This window comes from Schistocerca nitens, chromosome 1 (assembly GCF_023898315.1).
Source record: "Schistocerca nitens isolate TAMUIC-IGC-003100 chromosome 1, iqSchNite1.1, whole genome shotgun sequence".
Lineage (NCBI taxonomy): Eukaryota > Metazoa > Arthropoda > Insecta > Orthoptera > Acrididae > Schistocerca > Schistocerca nitens.
The window spans coordinates 823,473,331-823,489,477 of record NC_064614.1 but is presented as its reverse complement, the minus strand read 5'-3'; positions in this window follow the sequence as shown (position 1 = coordinate 823,489,477).

The following is a 16,147-nucleotide window of genomic DNA, read 5'->3' as shown; positions in this document are numbered from 1 at the left end:
GCCAACGCATCGCTGTTTATTTTTATTATAAATCACATTATGCGCATCCTGTCTTCCTCCCTCTATATGGCTAATATTATTAAATGTCGAGCTGTCATGTGGGGAAGATCGTATGCCTGGTTATAGAGTATAAAAGATAGACTAGCTGTTGAGTTTCTGGTGCCACACTAACAGCTTGTCGTACTTCAGTCAAAGATGCACCTGTGTCCGTCTAGGTTTCACCGGTTCGTAGCGGTTCTCGCTCCCCTTCAGGGAAAGCAGAGCGACCGTTGAGAGTGGTTGCCACCTTTTGGTTACTCGTTTCCAGGACTGCAGAGGGTGAACATAGAGCCTATCATGGTCTCCGCCATACGAATATTCGAAGACAGTAGGGATGAGGTATTGCATAATTTATGTGCCTGATCCATTCCCTTACAGCCGGATGATAATTAAATTTTCGTTACGCCCACCATTTGTAGTAATTTTAAATATTAAAGTCAGCAAATTAGGAATTTCGGTTTTAGGTGCAGGCACGGAGCTTCTCGCCATCCGTTAGAATGAAGTCAATCTTTTGGTGCCTTAAGCACAACTGGTCTTAGATGTGCCGTAAATTCAATTTACTTTCTTACTACGATTAACATTTGCAATTTTTACAAATATTTGATATTTTTATTAGTAAATTAGGTCTCACCTATTGTTTGAACTAACCATGTGGTCATAACTTGAATCGTTGATTCACAGAAATCGTGTGCAGCTATTTAGGAAACAAAAAAACGTGTGATCTATGTGAAATATCCAAGAAATATCGGCTTATGAAATAATTTGCTATAATAATTGCTCATTGACTTCAGTCTGTCTCCATAGGTAGCCCCAGCGGGAGAATTAGCTGCCAGCATCATAATTTTAGTGAGTATAGATAAATCGTGTGAAATTTTGTATTTTATGTAGCCCAAGAACGATGACTGAGGGTGAGTAAAGCTTGGAACATGTGGATCGACCTTGAGGAATTTCAGCTGACGCATATGCGAGTGACGATTCTGCTATAGTCCAAGAGCGTCTCATTAAAACGGTGAGTCGCCATGTTGATAAGAACGACTGCCATGTACCAAACTGACGATGCCCGTATAAAACTGCAATATGTTACACTCTCTTGTTGAAATTCAGATTAGGGCTTAATATGTACGAGTGCGAAGCTATCAATAATATGTATTACTGTAATACGTGTCTTTATTACTGTTAATCTTCATGTTTACTTGCTCCTTTTCCCGTCCAAATTATTTTGTGTTTACGCGAACTGATTTCTCACCCCAATAAATTTCATTCCCAATAGCATTTCATGGCCAGTCTCGTAGGTTAACGGGAGCTAGATAGCCAAACGTGAGTTTGAATTGCACATCCAAATCCATTTTTGGTAGATATTTGATTGTCTCTTAGTATAGCAACATGGATCCCACCAGTATACGTGTGCATATCTTATCTAAGAGACCAATGGATTAGGAAGTACCCGCCATCAGCTCAAGGACATTGTTAATCCATACATTTCCTTAGTTTCATGTGTACGAAAGCTGTAATAAATAATTTTGCTCAAAGAGAAAAGCCTCCCACATTGCGTTTGATGACTTGGACCACAATTCGCACCATTTTAACTATCCTTACACTGAATTTAAACACTATAATGAGCGTAACATGGATAGTACAAAAATTTAATGAGATAAAATATACGTACGTGTCCGAGTATATGGATTGGATGGCTAACTTCCTGAGTTACCGGAGCCCTTCTTTGAGTTATCCGTTATGCTAATATGAATCTTAGTTGATTATTTCGGGCTTTCGCCTTACTTTATTTATCACAGCGTTCAATCGAGGAAGGCTGCGAGAGAAGAGAAAGTGTTATACCACATTCTGGCAAGGGTCTGCAAGAACGTTAAGTTACGTAAACCAGTCGAACTTCAATTAATAAAAAGGCAACTAAAAGCGAGCAGGCGACTTTCAATATACAGGTTGTTTCAAAAATGACCGGTATATTTGAAACGGCAATAAAAACTAAACGAGCAGCGACAGACATACACTGTTTGTTGCAATATGCTTGGGACAACAGTACATTTTCAGGCGGACAAACTTTCGAAATTACAGTAGTTACAATTTTCAACAACAGATGGCGCTGCAAGTGATGTGAAAGATATAGACGACAACGCAGTCTGTGGGTGCGCCATTCTGTACGTCGTCTTTCTGATGTAAGCGTGTGCTGTTCACAACGTGCAAGTGTGCTGTGGACAACATGGTTTATTCCTTAGAACAGAGGATTTTTCTGGTGTTGGAATTCCACCGCCTAGAACACAGTGTTGTTGCAACAAGACGAAGTTTTCAACGGAGGTTTAATGTAACCAAAGGACCGAAAAGCGATACAATAAAGGCTCTGTTTGAAAAATTTCAATGGACTGGGAACGTGACGGATGAACGTGCTGGAAAGGTAGGGCGACCGCGTACGGCAACCACAGAGGGCAACGCGCAGCTAGTGCAGCAGGTGATCCAACAGCGGCCTCGGGTTTCCGTTCGCCATGTTGCAGCTGCGGTCCAAATGACGCCAACGTCCACGTATCGTCTCATGCGCCAGAGTTTACACCTCTGTCCATACAAAATTCAAACGCGGCAACCCCTCAGCGCCGCTACCATTGCTGCACGAGAGACATTCGCTAACGATATAGTGCACAGGATTGATGATGGCGATATGCATGTGGGCAGCATTTGGTTTACTGACGAAGCTTATTTTTACCTGGACGGCTTCGTCAATAAACAGAACTGGCGCATATGGGGAACCGAAAAGCCCCATGTTGCAGTCCCATCGTCCCTGCATCCTCAAAAAGTACTGGTCTGGGCCGCCATTTCTTCCAAAGGAATCATTGGTCCATTTTTCAGATCCGAAACGATTACTGCATCACGCTATCTGGACATTCTTCGTGAATTTGTGGCGGTACAAACTGCCTTAGACGACACTGCGAACACCTCGTGGTTTATGCAAGATGGTGCCCGGCCACATCGCACGGCCGACGTCTTAATTTCCTGAATGAATATTTCGATGATCGTGTGATTGCTTTGGGCTATCCGAAACATACAGGAGGCGGCGTGGATTGGCCTCCCTATTCGCCACACATGAACCCCTGTGACTTCTTTCTGTGGGGACACTTGAAAGACCAGGTGTACCGCCAGAATCCAGAAACAATTGAACAGCTGAAGCAGTACATCTCATCTGCATGTGGAGCCATTCCGCCAGACACGTTGTCAAAGGTTTCGGGTAATTTCATTCAGAGACTACGCCATATTATTGCTACGCATGGTGGATATGTGGAAAATATCGTACTATAGAGTTTCCCAGACCGCAGCGCCATCTGTTGTTGACAATTGTAACTACTGTAATTTCGAAAGTTTGTCTGCCTGAAAATGTACTGTTGTCCCAAGCATATTGCAACAAACGGTGTATTTCTATCGCTGCTCGTTTAGTTTGTATTGCCGTTTCAAATATACCGGTCATTTTTGAAACACCCTGTATATCCCATACAGTTGAATCACGTTCCTTGTTGCATTTGGTCGATGGTCGTGTATGATTACATCGCCATCCAAGAGAACGGCTGCTTCAACAGTGCACTGCGCCACAGATGCAGGCCGGTGACGGCAGTATTATGTTATGAGTGACATTGAGCTGAGATTCCATTGGACCTGTGGTAGTAATCGGAGTCCCCTTGAGAGCAGTAGAAAACGTGAACAGTATTGCGGACTGACTGCATCCTTTCTTGCTCGATATCGTCCCCTACAGCGACAGCGTCTGCCATCAGGATAACTGTGATGAGGATCACAACGTCAGTATCGTGCTACAGCGGTCTGAGAAGCATCATAATGCACTCACGTTGACGCCAAGGTCTCCAGATTCACCTGATGTGAATCCGATGGAACACATGTGAGAATGTCAAACCTATGGAACACATATGAGATGATATCTTGCGCCACATCTCAAACCACCACCCATATACAGGGTGGTCCGTTGATAGCGCCCGGGTCAAATATCTCACGAAATAAGCATCAAACGAAAAAACTATAAAGAACGAAACTCTTCTGGCTTGAAGGGGGAAGCCAGATGGCGCTATGGTTGGTCCGCTAGATGACACTGCCATAGGTCAAACGGAAATCAACTGCGGTTTTTTTTAAAATAGAAACCCCACTTTCATTACATATTCGTGTAGTACGTAAACAAACATATGGCTCACAATTTTAGACGAACAGTTGGTAACAGGTAGCTTTTTTAAATTAAAATATAGAACGTAGGTACGTTTAAACATTTTATTTCGGTTGTTCCAATGTGATACGTGTACCTTTGTGAACTTATCATTTCTGAGAACGCATGCTGTTACAGCGTAATTACCTGTAAAAACCACATTAATGCAATAAATGCTCAAAATGATGTCCGTCAACCTCAATGCCTTTCGCAGTACGTGTAACGACATTTCTCTGAACAGCGGGTAGTTCGCCTTCCGTAATGTTCGCACATGCATTGACAATGCGCTGACGCATGTTGTCAGGCGTTGTCGGTGGATCAAGATAGCAAATATCCTTCAACTTTCCCCACAGAAAGAAATCCGGGGACGTCAGATCCGGTGAACGTGGGGGCCATGGTATGGTGGTTCGACGACCACTCCATCTGTCATGAAATATGCTTTTCAATACCGCTTCAACCGCACGCGAGCTATGTGCCGGATAGCCATCATGTTGGAAGTACGTCGCCATTCTGTTATGCAGTTTAACATCTTGTAGTAACATCGGTAGAACGTTACGTAGGAAAACAGCATACATTGCACCATTTAGATTGCCATCGATAAAATGGAGACCAATTATCCTTCCTCCCATAATGTCGCACCATACATTAACCCGCCAAGGTCGCTGATGTTCCACTTGTCGCAGCCATCGTGGATTTTCCGTTGCCCAATAGTGCATATTATGCAGGTTTACGTTACCGCTGTTAGTGAATGACACTTCGTCGCTAAATAGAACGCGAGCAAAAAATCGGTCTTCGTCCCGTAATTTCTCTTATGCCCAGTGGAAGAACTGTACACAACGTTCAAAGTCGTCGCCATGCAATTCCTGGTGCATGGAAATATGGTACAGGTGCAATCGATGTTGATGTAGCATTCTCAACAGCGACGTTTTTGAGATTCCCGAATCTCGCGAAATTTGTCTGCTACTGATGTGCGGATTAGCCGCGACGGCAGCTAAAACACCTACTTGGGCATCATCATTTGTTGCCGGTTGTGGTTGACGTTTCACATGTGGCTGAACACTTCCTGTTTCCTTAAATAACGTAACTATCCGGCGAGCGGTCCGGACACTTGGATGATGTCGTCCAGGATACCGAGCAGCGTATATAGCACACGCCCGTTGGGCATTTTGATCACAATAGCCATAAATGTATCACGAAGCAAATACCGTCCGCACTGGCGGAATGTGATACCACGTACTTATACGTTTGTGACTATTACAGCGCCATCTATCACAAAGCGAAAAACGTGGTGCAACTAAAACATTCATATTTCTGTACGTACTACACAAATATGTAATAAAGAATGGGATTTGTATTTAAAAAACCCAGTTGATATCCGTTTGACCTATGGCAGCGCCATCTAGCGGGCCAACCATAGCGCCATCTGGTTTCCCTCTACAAGCTAGACTAGTTTCATTCTTTGTATTTTTTTCGTTTGACACTTATTTCGTGAGATATTTGGACAGGTCACGATCAATGGACCACCCTGTATACCTTGAGAATAACGTTATCAGTGTATAGACAAACAGGGCCACATGCCTCAGGAAATTTAACATGGATTTGTCGAAATATGCCACACAGAATCGTTGCTGTATTGTGTTCCAAAGGTGGACAAACACGTTAATAACCAGGTGGCCATAATGTTTTGGGGGACCGCGTATGGCATTCCGCTCTCCTCTTCAAGTTCCAAACCTTCGCCCTTCCCATTAACTACGTCCGTCTGATCGGATCCTTTCTCTCCCACCGTCCTTCCTACGTCACCATCCATAACACGGATTCCTACACCTTTTTTCCCTCCGCTGGTGTGCCCCAAGGCTCCGTCCTCTCCCCACTTCTGTACCTTTTGTATACGACGGACATGCCGCCGCCGTCACCCCCCCGTCCACCTTCTCCAGTTTGCCGATGACACCGCCTTCCTTGCCCTTGCCCCCACCCTGCAGCGCTCCCAACACCTTCTCCAATCCCATCTTGACCGGTTCACCGCTTGGTGCAACCAGTAGTTGCTCTAGGTCAGTCCCTCCAAAACCCAGGCGATCATTGTAGGCAAAACCACCCCTTCCTTCCGCCTCCTTGATTTCTATCTCACCATCTATGGCCGTCCTATCGCCCTCACCCCCACCCTTAAGTACCTTGGTGTCACCCTCGATCGTCGACTCTCCTGGACCCCCCATCTCCGGACAATCCAAGCCAAGGCACGCTCCCGACTCCGTCTCCTCTAGCTCCTTTCCGACCGTACGTGGGGTCTGGACCCCTCCACCATCCTCCACACCTATAAATCCCTCATCCGCCCTATCCTTTGTTACACCCATCCGGCCTGGATCTCTGCCCCCCCCCTACCTTTTATAAATCCCTTCATATCCTTGAACACCATACTCTCCGCCTCGCCTATCGCATCCGTCTCCCCTCCCCCACGCGGATCCTGTATGATCTCATTCCGTTCCCCCACTTCCTCCTTTTCCTTGAAAGGATATGGATCCTGTACACCGACCCCACACTCGGTCCTCCTCACCTGCTTGTCTCACCCATCCTCTCCCACCCCCGCCTGCTGCAACGCCTGTATTCCCACGTCCCACCCGGTCTCCATCTCTCCACCCTCCTTACCCTCTCCCAAGGTGGCTTCCGCCAGCTCCTCCTCCCTGATGATGCCCTCCTCCCCTCCATCTACCCCTCCTACCAACTTTGATCCTCCCTCCCTCTTCCTGTGATTGCTCCTTTGGGCACCCTCCCACCCTTCTCTCCCTCTTCCCTCCCTCCTCCATTTCTCTCCACTCCTCCCCCGGGCTTCCCCTCCCCTGTCCCTCTCCACCTCCCCCCATCTCCTCAGCCATTGGCATCCTTGTTCTTACCTCTCCCCCACCTCACCCTTCTTCCCCTCTTGGCAGATCCCCGGACTCGCACACGCTAAGTGGACATTCGCGCGCCGGAGATCGTCGCCATCAGTGTCTCGTGGTGTGCCGTCGTGTTTAGTGTTCAGTGTTCACTGTAGCACTCCATCGTTCACCTGTGCCATCACCATCTTCAGTGTTTGTGCGTCGTGTCAACAGTTTGCAGTGTGGATTATCGTCGAGTGTGAACGGCTCCGTGTTTGTCTTTATATGTCTACTGTTTTATTGCCCACCGTTCTGTAACTTATGTGTATTATTTCTGTTTTTTCTCATTGTGTATTCCATGGCTGAAGAGCAGCGTAGAATGCTGCTGACAGCCTGCCTGTTGTACAGGTTTTAAAATAACAATAAAGGGAAAAATGTTTTGGCTCATCAGTGTAGACATCAATATAACAACACCCAAATCCATTGATGTTACGTGCATAAGTACGCATTATGGAGACGCATTTATCCTGTCCCCGTGCCGCAAATAACTAGCTGGAACGCAGTGACTCTCTAACGATATCATTAGCGTTACTTGCAGTTTTATAGATAATTACCCGAGACCGAGAGTGCATTTGGTTGGCGGGCAGTGAAATACAGTCCGTGGTCGCGGTAGAAGACTGAGCGGGGAAGAGTTCTCACTTGGCTGGCGCATTGTGCCTAGCGGCGCGCGGGAGGCACTCGGCCGCTGGCCTTTTCTGCGCGCCTAATCAGCCGTCCACCGACGCCTGTGCTGTATTAGCGACGGAGCGTGTGCCGTCAGCGCTAATGGGCGACACGCATTGCAAGGGAGGAAGCCATGGGGCGGTGTGGGAGCTCAGCAGGCGCAGCGTCCGGTCAGGAAGCGCGGCCTGCCGTGTACTGTCAAACCGAGGCGCGATACAACCGCTCCTCATGGGCCCCTTCCGTAAAGATGTGGTCGCATTCACACGTCACTTCCAGTCTCTCCGCGGATGTTCTGAGAATAAGATCCGTAAAATGACCATAAGCTTTGGATCGAATGTATTGGCACGTAGACTGTACTTGAAAGCCTACAGGAAAACAATATGGCTAGCACAACGAAGAGTGTTCATAGGACCCTCTGGAACTTTCAGGACTAGATCAGCTGAAGTCAGTTTCTGATTTGTGGATTATATTCAGCCAGTATGAATGTGAGATATAAAATGTCCATCATCAGCTCGAAAAACGGAAGTTAAGTAGTTAATTTTTTGTTTGTTGCAGGTAAATGTGAATAGTCCTAGTGTACACTGAAGTTCCCACGTCCCCCTACATCCACGAGGGTGATTTAAATTAAAACCTTAAAAGTTCCATAAAATTTCGAAAAGTTTTGTGATGGGCTTAGTAGGTGGAAGTAGTGCTCTTCGAGGTTCAGAAAGTGACCGACAGGTGGCAGAGTAATGCTACAACGGAGGAAGCGGCAGCAGCGTCCACAACAAGGTGATCGCACCGCTGTCAACGTGCACCGTGATTGAGCAGCGATCTGTGTAGTGAAGATGTCGAAGCAATCGAAATTCATCACAGAACGATAGCACAATACGGCGATTTGCGTTCGTCGTTCCAGTAAGTTCTCAAAAGTGTAGGAAGTTTAAAGGCGGTGTAACTTCTATGGAGAATGGCCCAAGACCAGGGCAAGCTCACTGTGCAGTGACGGACGAAACCACTGCACTGGTAGAGGAGGCTTCTGAAGGAGAACAGACGCTTTACTCTCAACGAAACTGTCACAAGTTTGAATATTAGTACTGGTTCAGTGCAGAATATTGTTCACAATGTTCTGCACTTCAATAGGGTGCCTGCAAGATGGGTGCCATGTCAATCGACTGCTGAACTGCAAGACCTGGACTACATTTACCAAATAAAAAAACATATACATTAACTCGGGATCGAACCATCGACGTCCTGCAAGCTAAATCAAAACTGTATCCACTGCACCAACTGTACAGCGCGACTGAGTTGTGATGACAAAGGTAGCTACGATACATGTGGATACAGTGTTGCCAAATTGCCATTCTTTAACGTACTTTATCTGCCGGATGTACTCGCTGGACGAAATTTTGTGACAGACCTTTCTTTTATCACTGGCATGTGAGGAGTCGCGCTGTGAAGTCAGAGTGCACGTATATCGCTTCACCCTGTGTGACTTTCCAATCCAGTTGTGAAAAGTCTGAACTCATTGTTAATATTCATTAGTATCACTTGTTTTCTTTTACGTTACCTTTCCAATTTCCAGTGACATGGTACATACCTTTTTCCTTACAATTACTGCATTACAGTTACTCAACATACACATATATTTATGGAGTAGTTGTACTTACATTACTCAACGTATTCGTTATTGTTAACATGATCATTCTTTTGTATACAATTTTTCGTTTTTGTGTAAATCGTTGAAACAGCTACAAGAAATGTAACGTATGCGTAAAAAATGAATTCCGAAAATGGTCAGAAATTTTGTGGAATGATTTGTTTAAAATTAGGAAAAAAAATACATTAGAGAAACATTTGCTGCACCTTAGAATTAAGCTCTAAATCATTTACAGCAAATGAGGTGCATCAAATATTCCTCTAATGCGTTTTGTTTCTTACTTTTAGACAAATCATTTCACAAAATATATGATCGTTTTTGTTTTCAAAATTTATTTTTATTATCAAGTTATATTTAGGAAGCACGAAATGTAGTATATTCAAATATCTATCGCTGTTCTATTATTTATAAAAGTATACACGTCAAGAAAAAACAGCGAAGTAACAGTTTATACTGTAATTTATATTTATTTTATTTTCTCAACATGAAAGAAAGAATTCCACAATTTCTACAGCAGTCCACCTTTTTAAGCGCAAAACACTTAAGCCTCAATGTGATGGAATTTTTGATACTTCATTTACATAGGTAGCAGCAACGTTTCGCATAATATTTCAGATTTCCTTTGTTCCTAGTTTTCTGCAAAAATGGACCAATTTGATACGATATTTGTCCATTTTTGACTCGTCCTTTGGCTATGAAAATTCGAACAAAAATACACGAGCAGCTTTCCCAGCGTAACTTTGTTAATTATCCCTATAACTTTGAAACTATTAAATCTTTCTTTGCAAAACTAGAATTCACGCTGGTCATCTTGGTACACCATTTGTCAATTCCTCGCTCGTCGTGTGAATAAGAAAATTCGGACAAGAGTCCATTGTGTATGTTATAAGGAGCCTTGTTTTTAATACGATCAGGCATCTGAACAAACAAACAAAAACAAAAAAATTCTATGCTCAGAAGAGAGGGCTGTAAAATATCGAGCGTCGGCGGCTGAACTGTGGTTGAGTGAGTAAACGTGACAAAACATGGTGTGAATATAGAAATAAAAAAATCCCCAAAAGCAGCTACGAGATTTTTTTCAGCAACCAATAAGCATGTTTAGAGTTATTTTTATAACGCAGGTACTTGAAACAGCATCATTGCACTGCTTTGTCTATAAGTTGAAAGCGTACACAATATACCGGTTGTAACGGGTATAAGTGCAAATATGCTTATACTTCTACAACTACATGTCCACACGTCAGTGTGTTGTTTTTTTTCTGTGTCGTCAAATAACTTGCTACCTGATATTTTCTGAATGGTCGTAACTGCACCACCAAGTGAACTAGCCCTGTTGCTATAGATTAACCGTTTTGCGTCCACCTGTCCAAACGTAAACACCTGATCTGCTGCCCAGGGAAAAAAAATCATTAATGGTTTGCTCTTGCCACTTGAAGCCGTTACCCAAGCTAGAAACGTATAGCTGTAATTAACAGTCCACAAATGACTTAAATACCGGCATGATGTTGTTCAGTACACCATCCTCAGTCACCCTAGACTTACTTCCGTTAAAAATTGTGTAGCTTTTGGACAGCTCCTGAATGAGTGAGTACCTAATATGTGACGTTTCGTAATGTATACACGCATACTCATTTCCGTTGCACCTGTATTAAGTAAGACTGTGTGTTCCGTAACTATTTAATTACACATTTGTGGTGAGATTGCATTTTCAGTTGTACAGAACGGGGTGTACACTCATACAATACAGCATAGCTTAACTCTGGCCAATAGATTTTTTTTTCGCCCTGTAGTTCCACTGCACTGGTAATATTTGCACTTAAAATAAACTCTATTATATATAATGAAATTATTCCAACAATAAAACAAATTACACATACATTATGAGACTGAACATGTCACGTTTTGTAATTCATTTAATGTATTCCGTCACTTAAGCTCTATATGTCTTCAGGGAGTAGTATTTTCCGAAGCATTCACCTGAATGGAGTCCGGGTTTTCTGGAACATGTGTTGCAGTAGTAAATAAATTCCCTTCTACCATCTTTTCCTTTCCCTTTACAATACAAGTCTTACTGTTACCCTTTTCATTAGAGTAATTGATGTGTGGCTGCTATCATAGTCTCTCCTCGTCATCGAAAGTATAAGGTCTCCCCATCTTTCTTCTGTTTGTGTTCCGTACACATGCAGCAGGAGCGTTCAGAAGTGTCACTCTGTAATTCTTGTGGCCCAATTTGGGTTTCTGGTTGGAAGTAGCATCCAGAGTTACATAATGAAGCTATGAACAACTGCTACCCCAACAGCCAGAAAAAATATTGCGCCATCACTTCTTTTGTTTTCTGATGAAGCTATGGGATGCGCAATATTACTAGACTACTACTCCTACTAGACTCAGAGTGTTCATGTCTATCACTTTCTGTATTTTCACCTTCACTGTCACTGTTTTGTGAGCTATAATTACAGTTGTCATCGCTCAGATCACTCACATCACTGAGACTTTCATGCAATATATATCCAATGTTGCTTTAGGATTATAACGTAAATTCGCCAATTTTGTTATTATAGTTCTAACACAGCTTTCGTCCATTGGAGTGAACTAAAACGTGATAACGAAACAGTTGCCAACAGACGTCAGAGCACTTCAGTACACAAAATACTCCGGTGATAAGTTTGTGTCGGGCGACGCCAGACATGCGAGTCTAGCGCAATATTAATGCGGTCGCGGCTGCCCCGCCGGTAGAGCGCTAAGGATTAACAGATCGAGGATTTACTTAACTACTCATAATAGTAGCTAATTTTTATAACATAGCACACAGCTTACAAGCGTAACGAAAAGTCACTGGATGCGCATGTTGTGTTACTAATCAAACAGCAGGTCGAAGATTCGTGCTGCCTAAAATTATGCACTTTCCACGTTCGAGCGAGGGGAGTCACAGTAGCAGTAGCGTTCCGCATCAGATAACCGGACTATAGCGAGGTAGACAACTATCTGTAACTTGGAGGTCACTTGCCCTCCACAAATCACCCGTAGGCGAGGGATGCACAGCTCTGTCACAATAGGAGCGCGATCCGCGGGGAGCATGACCAATCTTTATTGCCGTCTCCGTAGGCGGCGCCACCGGCCACGGCGCGTGTGCCCGTACTAATTCACAACGTCATTATGCTCGTCGCTGGTCGCTGGGCCACCGTACAACAGGGCGCCGGCGTGAAACGCCGTCACGGCGATCGCGAACCGCCTCCTGGCGTCGCTTCCGGGCACGTTTATTGCCGCCGGCTATATTTCACCGGCACGCGTTCAGTGCCGCCCGCTTCCGAAGACGACACCGAGACGAAAGCCGCCGCGCAATGAGATCCCAACTACGAGCAGCGGCTCGCGATGGCGTGCGTTTTGGAACGTGAGGTGTCAGAAGAAAGCGATCAGAAGTCTCTACGACGTACAACTGTTTTCTGTACCGCCTCCCACTGCTGTTTGTAGAGCCTCTCTGTGACACTACCACACTGACTAAGAAAAAATCCGTGACGAATCATGCAGCACTTCCCTAAAACTTAATTTGATTCATAACGTTTGAAGTTCCATGGCTAATGCAATAGCACACTACTGGCCATCAAAATTGCTACACCAAGAAGAAATGTAGATGATAAACGGGTATTCATTGGACAAATATATTATACTAAAACTGATATGTGATTACATTTACACGCAATTTGGGTGCATAGATCCTGAGAAATCAGTACCCAGAACAACCACCTCTAGTCGTAATAACGGCCTTGATACGTCTGGGCATTGAGTCAAACAAAGCTTGGATGGCGTTTACAGGTACAGCTGCCCATGTAGCCTCAACACGATACCACAATTCATCAAGAGTAGTGACTGGCGTATTGTGACGAGCCAGTTGCCCGGCCACCATTCACCAGACGTTTTCAATTGGTGAGAGATCTGGAAAATGTGTGGCCTGGGCAGCAGTCGAACATTTTCTGTATCCAGAAAGGCCTGTACAGGACTTGCAACATGCGATCGTGCATTATCCTGCTGAAATGTAGGGTTTCGCAGGGATCGAATGAAGGGTAGAGCCACGGGTCGCAACACATCTGAAATGTAACGTACACTGTTCAAAGTGCCGTCAGTGAGAACAAGAGGTGACCGAGACGTTTAACCAATGACACCCCATACCATGACGCCGGGTGATACGCCAGTATGGCGATGACGAATACACGCTTCCAATGTGCGTTCACCGCGATGTCGTCAAACACGGATGCGACCATCATGATGTTGTAAACAGAACCTGGATTCATCCGAAAAAATGACGTTTTGTCATTCGTGCACCCAGGTTCGTCGTTGAGTACACTATCGCAGGCGCTCCTGTCTGTGATGCAGCGTCAAGGGTAACCGCATTCATGGTCTCCGATCTGATGGTCCATGCTACTGCAAATGTCGTCGAACTGTTCGTGCTGATGGTTGTTGTCTTGCAAACGTGCCCATATGTTGACTCAGGGATCGAGACGTGGCTGCACGATCCGTTACAGCCATGTGGATAAGATGCCTGTCATCTCGACTGCTAGTGATATGAGGCCGTTGGGATCCAACACGGCGTTCCGTATTACTCTCCTGAACCCACAGATTCCATATTCTGCGAACAGTCATTGGATCTCGACCAACGCGAGCAGCAATGTCGCGATACGATAAACCGCAATCGCGATAGGCTACAATCAGACGTTTATCAAAGTCGGAAACGTGATGGTACGCATTTCTCCTCCTTACACGAGGCATCACAACAACGTTTCACCAGGCAACGTCGGTCAACTGTTGTTTGTGTATAAGAAATCAGTTGTAAACTTTCCTCATGTCAGCACGTTGTAGGTGTCACCACCGGCGCTAACCTTGTGTGAATGCTTTGTAAAGCTAATTATTTGCATATCACAGCATCTTCTTCCTGTCGGTTAAATTTCGCGCCTGTAGCACGCCATCTTCGTGGTGTAGCAATTTTAATGGCCACTAGTGTAACTGACGATGTCGTTTTCTCAACATGGGAACATTCAGCATTCGTTCACGAAATATCCCCCCGTTCATCAATACGCTCTGAACGTTGTTTTCTGCAACACTTCAACCTGCAGCAACCCCTTTACTCTGTCATCACATCTGCCAGAAATAGTCGTGGTCTTTCCAGCTTTACAGAGCGATCACGTTACCATCCTCCACATTCTGTGATCAAGTGTGGACGTCCAACGCATTTGTTGCCTTCTCGTGTTTTCACTGTCCAGAAACCACTGTCCTTAAATGCTTACGACAGTGGCATACTGCGAGGGTTTGGTCTGAGACCACTACAGTTGCAGTATAGCAAAGTTTGGAGTATGGTGGTGAAGCCGGTTGAAACAGTATTAGCAAGACATATATTTCTTTTAGTTAACCATGAAAATTGAATCATCTTCTCCACAGTAGCAGTGAGGAAGGCTATGCACATAGCACACAGAGTAGAACGCGCTGACATATGTTCTCAGCAGATTCTCGAGACCATTGTCTACGTAATGGCCGTGATGCCATGCAGGCAACAGGCAGAAGGTGCAGCTAGTACAGTGGTGTCCAGGACCTGATCGTAGACTGTGCGTCGGCGCAGCATTCTCTTCCACACCAAAGGAGTATACCCGAGTAAACTCCAGCAACTCTGCCCATGATGTAGGTGGTAGTGGAGAGTTATGACATGTCCTCTCCACCCGATTTAGATCCTGGGCACCGGCGTCCGCCCATTGATGCAAGTCAACGGCAGCAACCTTTCGCTCGCCTCCAGGGTACAGAAACAGGTTGACAGTGCGCCAGACACCATCAGTTCCGCTCTCAGCAACGACAGAGGTGGTATTCTCGACAACTTCTCATCAGTGGATAAGATGTTGGCAGCTCACAGTGACCAGGTTCGGCAGTCCAGGTTAGTAACATTCTGGAAGGTAGAAATCATCAGGTGAACGAAACCACCTGGCAGATTAGTACTGTGTGTCGGACGGAGACTAGAACTCGGGCCCTTTGGTTTTCGCGGGCAAGAGCTATACCACTTGAGGTACCCAAGCACGACTCTCGCCCCGTCCTCACAGCTTTACTTCCGTCAGTACTTCGTCTCCTACCTTCCAAACTTCACCGAAGCTCTCCTGCGAAACTTGCAGAACTAGTACTCCTGGAAGAAAGGATATTGTGGAGACATGGCTTTGCCACACACAGCCTGGGGTATGTTTCCAGAATGTTTTCATTTTGGAATCATGTGAACGGTAGGTAACATGGCACAGGCTCAGCACCATAGCTGGCTCACTGTAACTGAATAACATAGGGGCTTGGAAGTATGAATATTTATTACTGTCTCTCAGATTCAAACACGTTATGTCTGGCTGAGGATGACCAAATCCGTCTTTGTTTTCTGAGCTCCCCATCGGTCTTCGCTGCACAGTGGCGGCTTTCAGGGCTTCAATTCGATGCTATTCTGCCATGTCAGTAGGCTGATAGGCGTTCTTTTGGAACATCTTCTCATTCTTGGAGCATGGTGGTGTACTGTCAAAAATGTTCAAATGTGTGTGAAATCTTATGGGACTTAACTGCTAAGCTTAAACGATACTTAACCTAAATTATCCTAAGGACAAACACACACACACCATGCCCGAGGGAGGACTCGAACCTCCGCCAGGACCAGCCGCACAGTCCATGACTGCAGCGCCTTAG